The following is a 13,991-nucleotide window of genomic DNA, read 5'->3' as shown; positions in this document are numbered from 1 at the left end:
AGTCAAGTTAATGATGAAACCTGAGTTTTGTTAATAATACATTGTAATTATTACTGCCCACAGGTCAGATATCTCATATTTCTCATCTTTTTAGCTTGAGGATCCTAGTTACAGTGATCTGTTCAACTTCTCTGCTGTTCCACCTCTTGCTCAAGTCTGCAAAAGGACGGTGCCTGTTCTCCACCAGATTTCCTCATGAGCTGTCCCAGGTAGAGCAGTGTCTCTGTGGATGTCAGTGCATTACACAGGCTGGGGCGCAAAGGGGCTGAGAGGAGGATACATGATCAACAGATGAAGCAGCAGAACATCAATAATAAAAGATACCTAATTGGACCTGCCCTTTTGCCCAGCAGTGAGGACATATGTCAATGAGCAGCAGGCACCAGGCCCCTGGCGACCTGCTCCCGCCTCCTACAGGTCTTCGTGAGGGAAAAATTGCATTATGATCTGAGCTGCTTGCCTGCTGCAATTGCCAAAAAGTACTAATCCTAACCTTTCACAAACTGCATCTATTGCTTGCACCTCAGAGATGCGGGGCCAGATTGGAGAGGTGACATAAATCATGGTGTGCATTACGTGTTGGTGAGTGGGAGGGGAGTGCACACTGGGGAAACTGACACCACGCAGGGGCGGGAGGGAGAAGGCTGTGGCAGGAAAAGCGACCTGTGGCAGGATGTAGGAAGATGTGAGATAGTGCAGCCCCTCTTTACTTAGCACCGTATCTTCTTACTGCCTCCCATGGCTTCTGTTGCAACCTCCCATGCTGTCCTGCCTGCTGCTTCCATTTACCCGTGGTGGGGTGCTCCTACCCAGGGTGTGAAATTGGTGACGCTGCAACCAACTGTAGACTTTTATTTTGTGGAAAATGCCATTGGGGGACTGCTGTCCCACCTGAGGTGCAGGAAGCCAGTGCGTCTGGTCTCCCACCCCACCTGTGCCATGTGTTTGTGAAGGCACAAGTTAGGGAATTGCTTTAGGACAAGAGGATATGGTCTTAAGTTTCACAAGGGGAGGTTTAGTTTGGATATTAGGAAAACTTTCTTCATGGAGAGGGTGGTCAAGCATTGGAACAGGCTATCCAGGGAAGTGGCTGAGTCACCATCCTGGGAGGTATTTAAAAGGCTTGTAGATGTGGCACTTAGGGGCATGGTTTAGTGGTGGACTTGGCAGTGTTAAATTAATGGTTGGGCTTAATGATCTTAGAGGTCTTTTTCAAGCTAAAAGGTTCTGTGATTCTGCATTTGGACAATAAGTTTCCAACACCCACAGTTTAAACATTGGCCAAAGGAGAAAGCCTATAGTGGGAACTTACCAAAAAGCAGTTAACCACCCTGTTTTGTTTTACTTCTTCTCATTATCTTGCCTGTATTATGACCAGGTATTGTTTGGACAGTGAAATTTTGTGTACCCTTGAAACCCCCTGGGATGGGCATAATACCATTCCAGCAGATACTCATTGTGGTTCCAGCAGCAGAGAGGGCAAGAAGTGAAATGGCAGCACTGGAGCACCCAGGGAAGGAGGGAGATGGCACTGAACAGGGCTGGGCTGGATGTGGTCATGCAGCCTCTTGCCCTGCTCCGCCATATGTGACTGTCCTTTCCTACCCTGTCTGCTAGCTGTGCCACTGCACAGTGAAGCCACCAGGGGATGGATCTGATTGAAAAGTTCCCATTTTCTTTCCCTGAAATTATTTCGAGTCAGACCTTTTCTTGGTTTTAAATTTAATTTGTGCACAGCTAAAACTCTCCTGTGGAGGCACTGAAAGGCGGAAGGCCCATGTGTGTGTAGAGGAGCTGAAGTTGCCCCTCTCAGTTGAAGCCCCTAAGGGATGGTGGGGCAGTGCTGCCATTGCCCCCACCCTGTTGGGAGCCAGGAGAGGCTGCCAGGCTTTGCCTGTCACATATAACCAGCCCTACAGTGCAGAGCTTTGGGGAAAAGGTACACAAAATTGTGTACACAAAATTGTGTATTCTACACAACTTTGGAAAATACCATGTAATAACCAGTGTTTTCTTCACTGTATGGTGAAGGTAATTTTTTGTTTTTCTAATACACTTTCCTGCTGTTTTTTAAATCTAATCTTCTCCTTTGTACATGTTTCTTTAAATAGGTGAAATCTTAAAAAGACAGGTAATATATTACTGTTGCTTAAACAGAATTTCTGCTCCAAGTCTGAGTGGGGGAATAGACTGAGGTTCTGATCACTACACTTTTAACTTTATAACTTAAGAACTGCACAGTGGTTGAGGGTATGTGGTCCTGTCTCCTATTAACTTTATGAAAATGTACTGCCAGAGTATGGTCTAAAGTATTTAAGCCTACTAGTAATTATTTTTACATTCATATTTCCTCTAATATAATAACATTTACTCTTCATTTCAGATGAAAATTAAATTGTCTGAGGAATAGTATCATCAACTGATTTGTCTTGCATCACCGTGTTTATCTATTCTAGTAAAAAAATCAGTGATTATTAAATTTACTGCTAAGGCATAGGACGAAAAGACAAAACTATGATGCTGAACAAGGGTGCTTGCAGCAATGGGAATTAATCACAGCATATCAAGAAAAGAGCATGCTCTTAATTTCCCACTTGAGTTAATGTTAAAAATTTAATCTTATTAACTTCAATTACTTTTTGTTTAATTTTCAAATCAGACAAAAATAAAAATTGTAATGTCAGAATAGTCATTTGGATTGAATCTTGCATGTGAAGTTGGCAATGTCGTAAACAAGAGAAAAGGTCTGGTATAAACCCATGCATTTTTGTTTAACCCTGGCCCCAGTGTAACTGATGGGAGGTATTTGGAGCCACGCAGGAAGGCTGCATATTAATGAAACAAACCCCTCATGGGAGCGTTGGCCAAAGGAGTCATATCAAATAGAGAAACCATAATTGTGGAAAAGACCATTTTCTTGAACAGCTCGCACAGAGCACTAGAAAGCATGAGAAGGTTGGCATGTGTGTTGCTTCCAGTGATGGTATTGCAGTCACAGGCTTTAAAAGGTTGCAGATGTTCTGAAGGGGGTCATGGGGACCATCCTTGCCTTCCCTTTGGGGATTGGGGAGCATAATGCACAGCCTGCAGAAACACAGAGTCACCCTGGAAAGAGTGTTTGCTGAACATCTCTGAACGTCCCTGCTGAGCGTAGCTGTGGCTGGTCCTGTTGCAGTCAAACCCATGGGAGCTTCAGGGCTCCTGACAGCGTGGGGCAGGGTGGGCAGTGGGCTCACAGGATGGTCAGTGTGTTGCCCTGAGCAAGGCTGGCCAGTGCTGGCAGTAGGCTGGGACTCAGTGCAAGGACTTCCAGTCCCTATGCAAGGGGCAACCCCTTGGCTTCAGCCTTACATGGAAGTAAGTCATGTTTACACCCTTCATGAAAGCTCCTTTGTGCCTGTGAAGGGCTGTAAACCAGCCTCAGGGCAGGTGGGATGTGAAGGACCGGGCTCTGAGTGCCACTGTGTTTCACTGCCCCACAGGCCCCTGTGCCTGCCTCTGGGCAGTGGGGTGGGGGTGTAGGACCTGCCCTCCTGCCTTTGCCTCATTCCTGGACCCTGGAGAAGTTTGCCTGTACAGCTCTGGTTTTGCCTCTGAATCAATTTCCTAGTCTGATGGGCTGTATTAGGATGTCTTAACAGAAAACTTCCAACTATTTGTTACGGTATGTCAGGATGCAAAACCCACGTGGAAGATCTACCGGGTCTTTGCACGTGTAATCTTGTCATAATCTCAGAGAAAAGGGGATGATTTAAAAATCTGACTTTTCCCCCTTTGTGTTCTCAAGTTTCTCAAGTTATGTTTAGAAGCAGGAAGCTGTTTTGCATAAAGGTAAGATTGTCTTTTTAACAAGAAAAGTTGGTGTTAGACAGGCTAAATATACCCACACAGTCATAGGCAGTGGGTAGTCCTGGCTATTTTTAGGCTTTATTTTTGCCTGTCTTTATTTATTTATTTTTTTTAGAGACACCTCCACTGTATCTTCAGCTCTCAGTGAGGCACCGCTTCCTGCACTGGTATGAAACTGGCAATTACAGGAGGAGTCAGCCTTGTCAGGTGTCATTTATCAGGCATTGCAGAGGGCTGGTTTCAGCAAAGAAAGAACAAAGCTTAATAAAAAGAGAGAGAGGGAGAAGCATTCTCTTAATAATTTGCCCTTTGCAATAACAGACCCTTATCAGATCACCCACGCTCATCTGGCTGCTGACGCTGTACTTGCTTCATTAGTATGAGCTATTTTTACACCTTTTGTGTCTTTTGAGGAACTGAGTGGGCCTGCTGTCTTGGAGTGATTCACCATCTCCAGGCGAACACGGTGTCCTCAAACCCTGTCAGGGAGGGAGGAAGGGAAAAGTAGGGGGAAGAGTTCAGTTGAATAAGCAAGTCTTAGGTGATCTGAGTGCTAAAACATTGCACTCTAGTCCTAAGGAAAAAGTCTACGTGCTTTTGGTTTGCAATGCAGCTTTTCAGATTGTTAGGAGCTATCCCGAGGAACATTTAGTAATCAATTAGTTTAAGTGTAGCTTAGCAAACATGAAGCCCTGTCTGCTTGTGCTATACTGTATGTGTTCATTTCCCTGTCTGTAAAGGGGATACTGGGCACTGGACTAGGGAATACTGGGGAGTTGATCTTTAAAGTTCCCTTCCAACCCAAACTATTCTATGGTAGTATGTTGGTGATGCTTTCTTGTAGTGTACAAGTGTCATTGGTGTATCACAAGCACCTAAGAGACTTTTGGGTCAGATTGTTAGCTGATTTCACTTCTACTTCTGATAATGGAAAGAAAACTAAACTTGGTGCAAAGAGCCAGGCAGGATGTAGGAGGAGAACCCTGTATGAAGTTGTCTGTTTTTCAAAGCTGACTAGCAGTTGCTTTTCCTTTTGATGGACCATCAGTCCTGAAAATGTCCTCTTAGAACCTTCTGAGCTCTCTTCTGGTGGTTGAAAGTATGATTTTTGCTGTTCTTACTTCAACTTTTCCTGGGCAGGAGTGATTTGGTGTCCAGTCCTGCCACTTACTAAGTACTGGATAATGGTTTCTTATTACAGGTTTCTTTGGAGTAGTTTCAGAAGTTAGTGTGATGTGGGATACCTATACGAAACTTTAAGGTACTGTAATGATGCACCCTGGTCTAATGTTGTCTGATATAAAGTATAATGAAACCTGAACAGTGTCTTTCCCAAAAAAATAAAACTTACTTAGGGGCAGCCTGGCTCGTCCCTCAAATATCAACAATCTTGTGGAATGACATTTTATATGTGGTTTCAGGCATTTTTGTAGACCTTCATCTCTTCAGAAGTGTTTGCTCAGGAGAGTGATGCTCATCTTAATAAACACAGTTGATTTATGTATTATAGAAAGAAACCTAAGTGAAAAGAATGAAATTTCATATATACCTACAAAATGCAGCAGAAAGCATATGCACATTTTGCTGAATTTTTTAAGAGGTATTCTGATTCAACTGAATATTATACCTACTGTCTTTCAGTGCTTCATACAATAAAAAAGAACCAAGTACTGTAAAATATGACCAGAATAATTTTAAAGAGCTTTTTTTTTTTCTTTTTTTCTCCTGCTAGGCATCCTGAGGGTTGTGAAGAAAGCAGCATCCTTAAATATGCAGTCTAATTAATGTATCTTATATTGCCACTGTAGTGATCAGAATCTTTAGGCAATGCTAATGACTGGATTTGCTACAGCGAAATGCCTGCGTTGAGTCATTAGTCAAAATTAAACATTTTGGCTGTGAATAGTGACTGTTGTGACATCTGGGAAATATATAAGATTTAGGGCTTACTAGTTGATCTCAGCTGAACTCTTAAAAAGTATTCAGGATGGATTGAAGTGAAACTGCTGTGAAGACTTACTGTACTTTGGGTGCGAAAAGTGGGAAAAAAAATGGTAAGAGCATGCTACTGGTGTTTAACATGTGTCTGTTTTTGTTTTGAGCTGTGGTGACTGCAGGGCTTAGTAAAGAATGACAGATTTTAAAATAAGCTCGTATAATAATTGGTGTGAGTGAAAAACAAAAGGAAGCTCAGAGACTATAAACGTCTTCCTATGTAATTCTTCCCGGGGTAAGGGCGTCTGTCAGAGGCAGTGCATTTGCTCATTCAAAAAAGTGTTTGAAAGACACAGATATTTTCATGTGAGATGCAAGTGGTTTCTTCTGACATGGTGTGAAAGGAGGCATGGCTGTTCGCAAAATCTGCTGCAGTTGCATAATTAGGATTGTGTAACTTTTAAGCTATAAAAACACTTACTTCCCAGAAAATTCAGTGATATTTTCCCTCTGAGGTAAAAATGCTAGGCAAAGGCCTGATATTTGCCTACTATTTCCTTTTGGCACAAGAATAATAGTTACTTTGTACCTAAAAATGTTGCAATATTTACACAAATTTTGATTTTATTTTTTTCTGGGAAAACATGGGAGAAAGCTGTATGATATCTAAATAGGGATTTGCCAGTACAGCTGTCTTCTTCCCAGTGGCTGCACAAGGTTACAGTTCTAGTGTGAAAATGAAGAGGCATTTCAGCCTCTGCTCATCATTTCAGTTAAGAAAATTGTTATATCTGACAAATTCAGCAGTTTGAACTCTCCAGTGAAAACATTCTTACCCTTCTTGCTGTATATGATGTTTTATAAGTCTAGAAATGACTAGAAACCACATCCACAGAGGAATCTTGCTCTTTACATACACTTTATCCTTTGCAAGTGCTTCTAAATTCTTAGTTTACTTAATCTGTCCTTTATTAAGTGTGAAATTTCCCTTTTCAATTAACATGTTTCTTTGTGTTGAATTGAGAAAAAATTCTTTGATCTCAGTAATTTTCACCATTTCTTGCAAATGCACAACTTTCATTGCAATCCCATAGCATCATTGGTTAGTGTCTGAGCCTTTGCTTTTCAGAGATTTTATGTATTTAGCCCTTTTGGGGGCTACATGACGTCTGTTCCTTTACATGATAAGACTTTGGGGCCAACAGCAGGGCCAAAGCTCCTTTTCTGTGGCAGGTGTGCAAAAAAAAGTAATCCAAGAAACAGTGATTGGAAACTGTTTGACACTTCTACGGTTTGGCACAGTATCCTTATGTTCAATTGCTGTGGCTCGGAAGAAAGTGAGATAGAGTTGAGCATGTGCTGATGAAGAGAGTAGCCCAAGAATTAAGAGCTCATTTGTATTGCAGCACTGTTTTGGATACTCCTGTACATTGTGAATGTGTATTTAGTAAATACTGTTATTTCTGAACTCACTCTGGAGAGACACTCATTCTAGCTTCAGCCATCAAAATGGTGTTTAAAAAGGACCTTAGTGGTGGGCATCTGTTTCTGACTCAGCAGAAACTGTTCTCTGCATGGGAGCTGTTCTCACTCTCATAAGTCACTGTGTACTACGATTCAAAAGAAAATGGTGGTGGGGGGGGAGGGAGCCAAACAACTGTGGCATTTTTGTTGCCTTCTGAAATTTTAATAACACTGCCTGTCAGATCTGCCATTGCTCTGCTATCATGTCTTAAGGTCCACATGGGAAATTATTGGTATTTTATTAAACTGTTTTCAATTTTTTAACTTGTTCCCCAAGGAAATAAGTAGCAGTGTGAGAAGATTAACAGTTTATATAGTTCTCTTGTTTTGTTTCATATCTGAATAATCCCAGTCCTTTGCTTTTGTATAGAAACAGATTCAGGATGTCCATGTCAGAAGACAGTTAGACAGAACAGGTAGATTTTGTGTTATCTGACATGCTTGAGCACCTCCATCAGACTCTTAAGGTGCACAGCAAGATTAGGCAATGAGAAACAAAATGTTTACCTGATCCGTTAAAAGCAGTGGGATCAGGGGGATCAATTAACTGCTAATTGACTGTCAAGATTGTTTAACTTGTGGGCTGTTTTGGCATCTCTTTAATAGCAGGTTTTGTTCAATCCAAGGAGAAGAACTGTGATTTGTTTTCAAATATCTACCCATAAAGGAAGTGTTTAGGATGAATTTGGCTCCTTTGTAGTTTTTTCTCTCTTTTTTTTTCTTTTAGTAGTCATCCTATGGAAATAAGTGTTCAGTTGGACTTTGGCAATGTGAAAGCTTTTTTTATACATTTTTTTCCATCTGGTAGTACAATATGTACATTGTGTGTGATGCTGAAACAGGAATTAGTGATGTACTTTAAGTGAGCAATCCTTGTCATTATGGTGAAAAGGTCAGTGCTAGAGCATTTTTGCTCTAGACTTCTTCTATGGCTTCTTCAAATACACTCGAATTGAAGGTTTTCTGGGGGTGCTATTTTTCTGTAGAAAGTGGCAATTTAATATTATATTTGAGATACTTAACATAGCAAAAAAACAGAGTGTTGTGCTGCAGCTGTGCTCTAAGCATTTATGATACAAAGTAGCATCATTGCCCATGTTTTCTTACTACTGTGTAATTGAACATTTATTGCAATATATGTTACGATTTTCTCTGTAGACATCTTAGAGGTGTTGGATTAGTTGGAGTATTTTCACATTGGAGCAGATAACTTAGATATTTAGCACCTAGGATGTAAAAGCCTAAACCTAAGTGGTCTGATTCTCTTTGTTTTTATTAGGAATGAATCTGGAATGGTGTCCTTGGAGTTGCAACTCATTGCTTCAGATTCATATATACCAGGATAGTGCAGAGCAGAATTTGGCCCTCCTTCTTGCTGTCGGAATAATCTGTCTCCATTTAGTCTCTCTGAGTCAAATCTCCTATCTATTCAAAGCTCCTTGAAGTCAAATGAGAGGCTCTTGTTTCATACCTGATTTTTTTTACTGTAAGGGTCAGTGTGTGCCTGACTCCTGACTCAGTAGAATCACATTCAGAGTCTTGCTCTTCTTCACAGCAAGTACACATAGACATTTATATAAATGTCTGAAGCAGGTATAAGATCCTACAGTTCAGGTTATCAGGTGTTTGGAGTTCAACAGATTTGATTATTTATTTGTTTTCTTCATTGGTTTCAGTGTGCTTTTAAGCAGATTCCAGTTTTTTCTTCAACATACTCTGATAATAGTTTGAATTATCTGAATTTATAAGATTAAGGTGAATTTGGTAAAGGCTTAAAATTAGTGAAATGCCCTACTACAATTATCTAAAATTTGTTAGGTGCCATTTCTCAATGGCTGAGATTTTAAAACAGTTCTTAAAGTATAATCCAAATTTAGTGCAAGCACTGAAATAGGAATTGCACAAATCAAAATGCCAGGTTTTTTACCACTTCTAGTTGTACATGCACAGAACCTGTCCCTTGAAACTGGCAACTACCAAGGACACAAACATGTGTGCATAGAAACCTTAGAGTAAAAGCCTGAAGTTGGTGTTTGGTCACAGTGAGGTTGCAGTCTACCCTTGATGCATCTATAACTGGATCCTCTCAGTCAGTCCCCATAGTTCCTGGCTTCTTAGGGAATCCTTGTGTGCACAAAAGAGCAATGAAGAACAGATCCTGCCCTGTAGCCTCTCCTTAAGCACGCCTAGTACAGTTTGTCTGATCATTGTGTACTGTGTTTACTCATTGGGCAGTGTTTAGTTTTGTATTGGATAGTACTTTTAAATGACATTTTAAAAAGTACATTGTAATAATTAGTTCAGCTGCCCAAATAAAATAATAAAAAAAAAAAAAACAACAACCCAACTGAAAACATATGTGTTATTCTAAATATTTCAAGGTTTTTCCAAAACTGGCAATACATTCAATAAAGGACTGAAAATCAGAGAGCAGGCAGAACATCTGGGATGGAATTAAATGAGCAAATTAGAGTAGTATCTTCAAATGTGAAGAGGTAACAACAGCAATGAAAAGATAGAAAGCGACAGATGAAAATAAATACATCAAACCTGTTTTAAAAGGGCTGCCTTCTTTGAATTGCATGTGCAAAATGATGTCTTAGAACTCCTCCAAACTGCAGGAGCACTGGCATCCTGGATTCCCCAGTAATGCAAGACTTTGCCAAGTACTAGTGGTTGACATAGGAATTTACAGCCATTCTGAGAGGTGTTTAAATAGACAGGTGGAAGGCCAGCTGTGAAACCACAGTCAGATGGTCAGATTAGCCCCCTAATCAGGGGCTGTTGGAAATGCAAAGGGAATCCCTCTGGTCAAGAATGGTAAGCCTTTTTACAAAACTAGGAAATTAAAGTGTTTCTTCTTCCTTATCTTTGTAGTAAGTACAGTTCAAAGGCAACAAGTGTGATGTCAAGTACTATAAAAAAGCTTGCAGTTGGTCATCTTTATTTTCATTTGTGTAAAATGCCAAAACTATACACCCCAGAGACTGCGTTCCTGTTGTTATGTTGCTACAAAGCATCCTCAGCCCTGAATGAATATATAACTGTACAAAGAAGGATGAACAGATGCTTATCTATCTTCATGCCAGTTAAATCCTTCAGTTCAGAGTGGCACACTGGATGTTGGTTGAGAGCTCTTCTTCAGACTTAGCCCACCTATGATTTTGACTATGTAGAAGAAGCTATAAATACATGTTTTAATAGGATTTTTTTTCAATCTTTTTTCTTTTTCACTGTGATGTCAACACCAAACAGTTCTTTGGAGAATCTCATTAGTAGGGCAGAGGGAACCGGAGGGTAGGACAGCAAGCCAAAAGTGTGCTGTCTTTCTTCTTGAAAGACCAAGGCAATTTTCTGCTCAGTTACAGGTTGGGGAAAGCTCAGAGGTGGCCTCCTTCTTGTAAGGCTGCTGGACTTATCCCAGACATAAACTAGACTTGCCTAATAAGGGTCTTGGCAGAGGTCTGTGCACGAATGTAAGGATTTCATAGGAGCCACTGCAGCTTGTCTGTGCTAACACTTGCCCTGTAGAATACAAATTCTTCAGGGGCCAGTTACTGTGGTTTTAGGCTGGCTTTGTGCTGGCAGAGCTGGACAGAAAAGATTTAGAACAGGACAGGATCTGACTCTTAGTCCTTATGCTAGAATCAATATTTACTCTGTATGGTGCACTCAGGATTTAGCCTGGAAGACATAAGCTTCCAATTTGTTCACTTGCAAGAACTGTAATATGATCTACAAATTGAGAAGCAATAAAACTTATATTTTGCCGGATTTTATTTTAAAGCTGTTGAATATAACCATTTTAATGTCTGAAGAAAAAAATAAGAGGAAAAAAAAAGAGAAGCAGGAATAATCTTGAAGCTCTGCAGTCAACCATATATAAATCCCCAGTATACAGCTTACAAAAGCACCCTAGTAAAAGAGGGAGCAACAGGATAATGCTCTTTTCTAGAAAATTTTAAAAGTCTTGATGTAGTAGGTGCATCTGACATAAATACAGCTCCTAGTTTCCCAATAATCTTCTCAGGTTCAAAGTTTTCACAGAAGTGAAATGTCCTGGTTTGAAGCAGGCAGATAGCACACTCAGTGTGACTAGGGGAGCTGGCTCCAAGGCCACATTCCTACCAGGAAACCTGGCTTGGCCCCCAGCCAGGCAGGACTTTGCAGCTCTTGTCGAATGATGTGCTCAGTGCAACTCCCGTACGGCTTCTGATCTGTGTAGGTGGGCTGCTCTTAGTCACTCCAGCAGAGCTGAACCGTGCCAAAGGTATTAAAGAGAGCGTGCACTTTTATCATCTTTATTTCCTCAGTTTTAAATGTGTAGTACTTGAAATATAGGAAGTTTCTGTCTATTGAACAGTATATGTTTGATGAAGAGCAATATTTAAAAGTATATTTACAGTGTTTTCTAAAGGAGAAACATTAATCACTTGGGAAAATGGAAGCCTGCTGTTGGTTTAAGCTAGACTGTGAGTGCAGCCAGATGAGACATTTTGACTGGGTAAAACAGACAGAGTGCAAACTAGCTTTGCAGTGTCTTACATTTCTCCCGTTAGTCCAGTCTCCCAATAAGGGAGGGGAAAAAGGATGAGAGAAATAATATTAAAGCCATCTTTGACACGGGATGGATGGCAGCTCAAACCAAACCAGAAATTATTATGTTCGTTCTGGAAAGGGAATTATTTTCCTCAGGGGAGCAACTCTGAGCAAACTTAAGCCATCAATAATCTCTGTAATTAGTCTATACTTGTTTCATACTGTAGGTTGAAAAATTATTTAGAATGTCCTGAAAATAACAGGACTGCAGAATGGCTTGAACTCTGTAACAGAGGTCTTAGTCCAGGACAGAAAATGTTTGGATGTGTATTAGAATAATCTTTTGCTCAAATAAAACCACTGCTGTCACATTTCTGGGACTGTCAGATTTCTTCTCTAAAGGTGCTCTCAGTAAAAGGAGTATGGAAAATAAAGGATACTCCCATCTTCTAGAAATTTCTTCTTCACCATTTGCAAAATTGCTTAACAAGGAGAAAAGTACTTTTCTTTGAAGATGGCTAATAACTTTATGCTCTCTCAGTGAGGACCATTTGCTTTTGTCCTTGTTTCTGCTTCTCAGGCCACACATTTTCCTTTACATCTGTGCTCATATATTGGCATCATTTCTGGCCTGCGTTTCAGTGTAGCTCAGCTGCTGAAAGTGATTTGCCGCTTACCTGTCATTTCCTCATAAGGCGCTGCAGAGCTGCTCTGTAGTAACCGCTTCTGGTATATTGTAAATCACACACAAGGATTTGTTTTTCCTTTCGTAGTGACACTTTTTTTTTTGAAGAAGAAGATTAGGAAATTTTTTTAAAATATATCTATCCTTAGATTGCATTTTTTCTTTTTTATTTTAGAGAATCAGACAAGAGAGTTATTTAAAAAGCCATTAGCAAATCAAAGCTGAATGACATTGGGACTAAAATACTCTGCTTTGTACTTGGTGGCTTGCTGTTCTTTTGGACTAGAGGGCATTTCTATATGGTTAAAATTAAAAAATATGTTATTCATATTTGACTAAACCAACAGTCCTTCAGCTGTTGCTGGCCTAACTACTGATATGTTTCTTGTACTACTGAATAAAAAGTTCATAACAGGTGGCACGGTAGTGATTGTATTTGTGTCAAGTCATGAGACTTTGCTAATGTCCATTTGTTCTTGGAAAGTGTTGTTAATTGTAAAGAATTAAAAATTGCTTTTCAATTTTTAATGTTTTTTTCTTTATAGACTTTTAAATCATTTGTTGGTACCATTCAGTGGAGCATGAGTGCTCTAGCTTTTTTCTGACAGTTTCTAATTGAGAATCATTATACTAGTCTACATCCCATCCTCTGAAGCTAATGTTCCAGCTGTTTCTAAAGATCTGTTCTTTAGAGATGCTCTGGCTTTGGTTTAAATAAAAACCATAAAGAAATGTTGTCATTGTTGCTTTTGTTATCACAATTGAACAAACATCTTTTTTGATGAAACAAAAGCCAAAATCTGTTTTCAAGGAAAGATTTGTTGAAAACTGGAAGGAAGAGTCCTCATTTGATGGGAGAAATGTTTTTAAGGCAGTGAGATGATGTTCTTGAGGCAATGAGATGATGAACAGGCTCCCTGTTCTCTGTGCCAGTCTTTTCAACAATACAGACAGTAGCCTGCAGTGTGGTGACAATCAGACAGGTGGCAAATCATGGCAGTCACAGAAATCTTTAACCATGTATTTGGTCTGTAGGTTTCTTCTTTAAGAGGGCAGCCATATATTGTTTAGCAGTATCACACTGGTGTTAACTAATTTGGACACCTACTCCTGTTTCACTACATTTTCTTGTCCCTGGGTGGTGATACCCTGACCAGGAGTTTGTTCTGGTCCCTGAAGCATTTAATGAGAGTCCTGGAGTCTAAAAGTATTAGCTGGAGAAAGACATTAAAAGGGGATTTGCCTAAGGGATTCGGGGATAATCTGGGTTTAACAAAGGCATAGGAATGAAGAGGTACATTGGCGGCTCTCTTTTTACTGATTTGGGAAGGTGAGACTTCATTAGTTTAGACTTACAGTTATTCATATATGCACTAGAAACCTAAGTTCTTTAAAAATACTCATGCTCATATTTTTCAAATGTCGTTGCTCAGACCGCTAAGACACAACATGAAATTTT

The 13,991-nt window shown here is 40.1% G+C and overlaps 1 protein-coding gene across 8 annotated transcripts in view; it reads left to right on the top strand.

The window, feature by feature from the left end:
- Window positions 1-13,991, top strand: part of HIVEP2 (HIVEP zinc finger 2) — a 138,520-nt gene that overhangs the window by 99,293 nt on the left and 25,236 nt on the right. The gene's annotated exons all lie outside the window — the stretch shown is intronic.

The sequence above is a fragment of the Manacus candei genome, unplaced genomic scaffold, assembly GCF_025592945.1.
Source record: "Manacus candei isolate 608988 ecotype Guabito, Panama unplaced genomic scaffold, ASM2559294v1 h1tg000052l, whole genome shotgun sequence".
NCBI classification, from domain to species: domain Eukaryota; kingdom Metazoa; phylum Chordata; class Aves; order Passeriformes; family Pipridae; genus Manacus; species Manacus candei.
The sequence above is the reverse complement of the archived record's forward strand: the minus strand, read 5'-3'. Positions and strand labels throughout refer to the sequence as shown.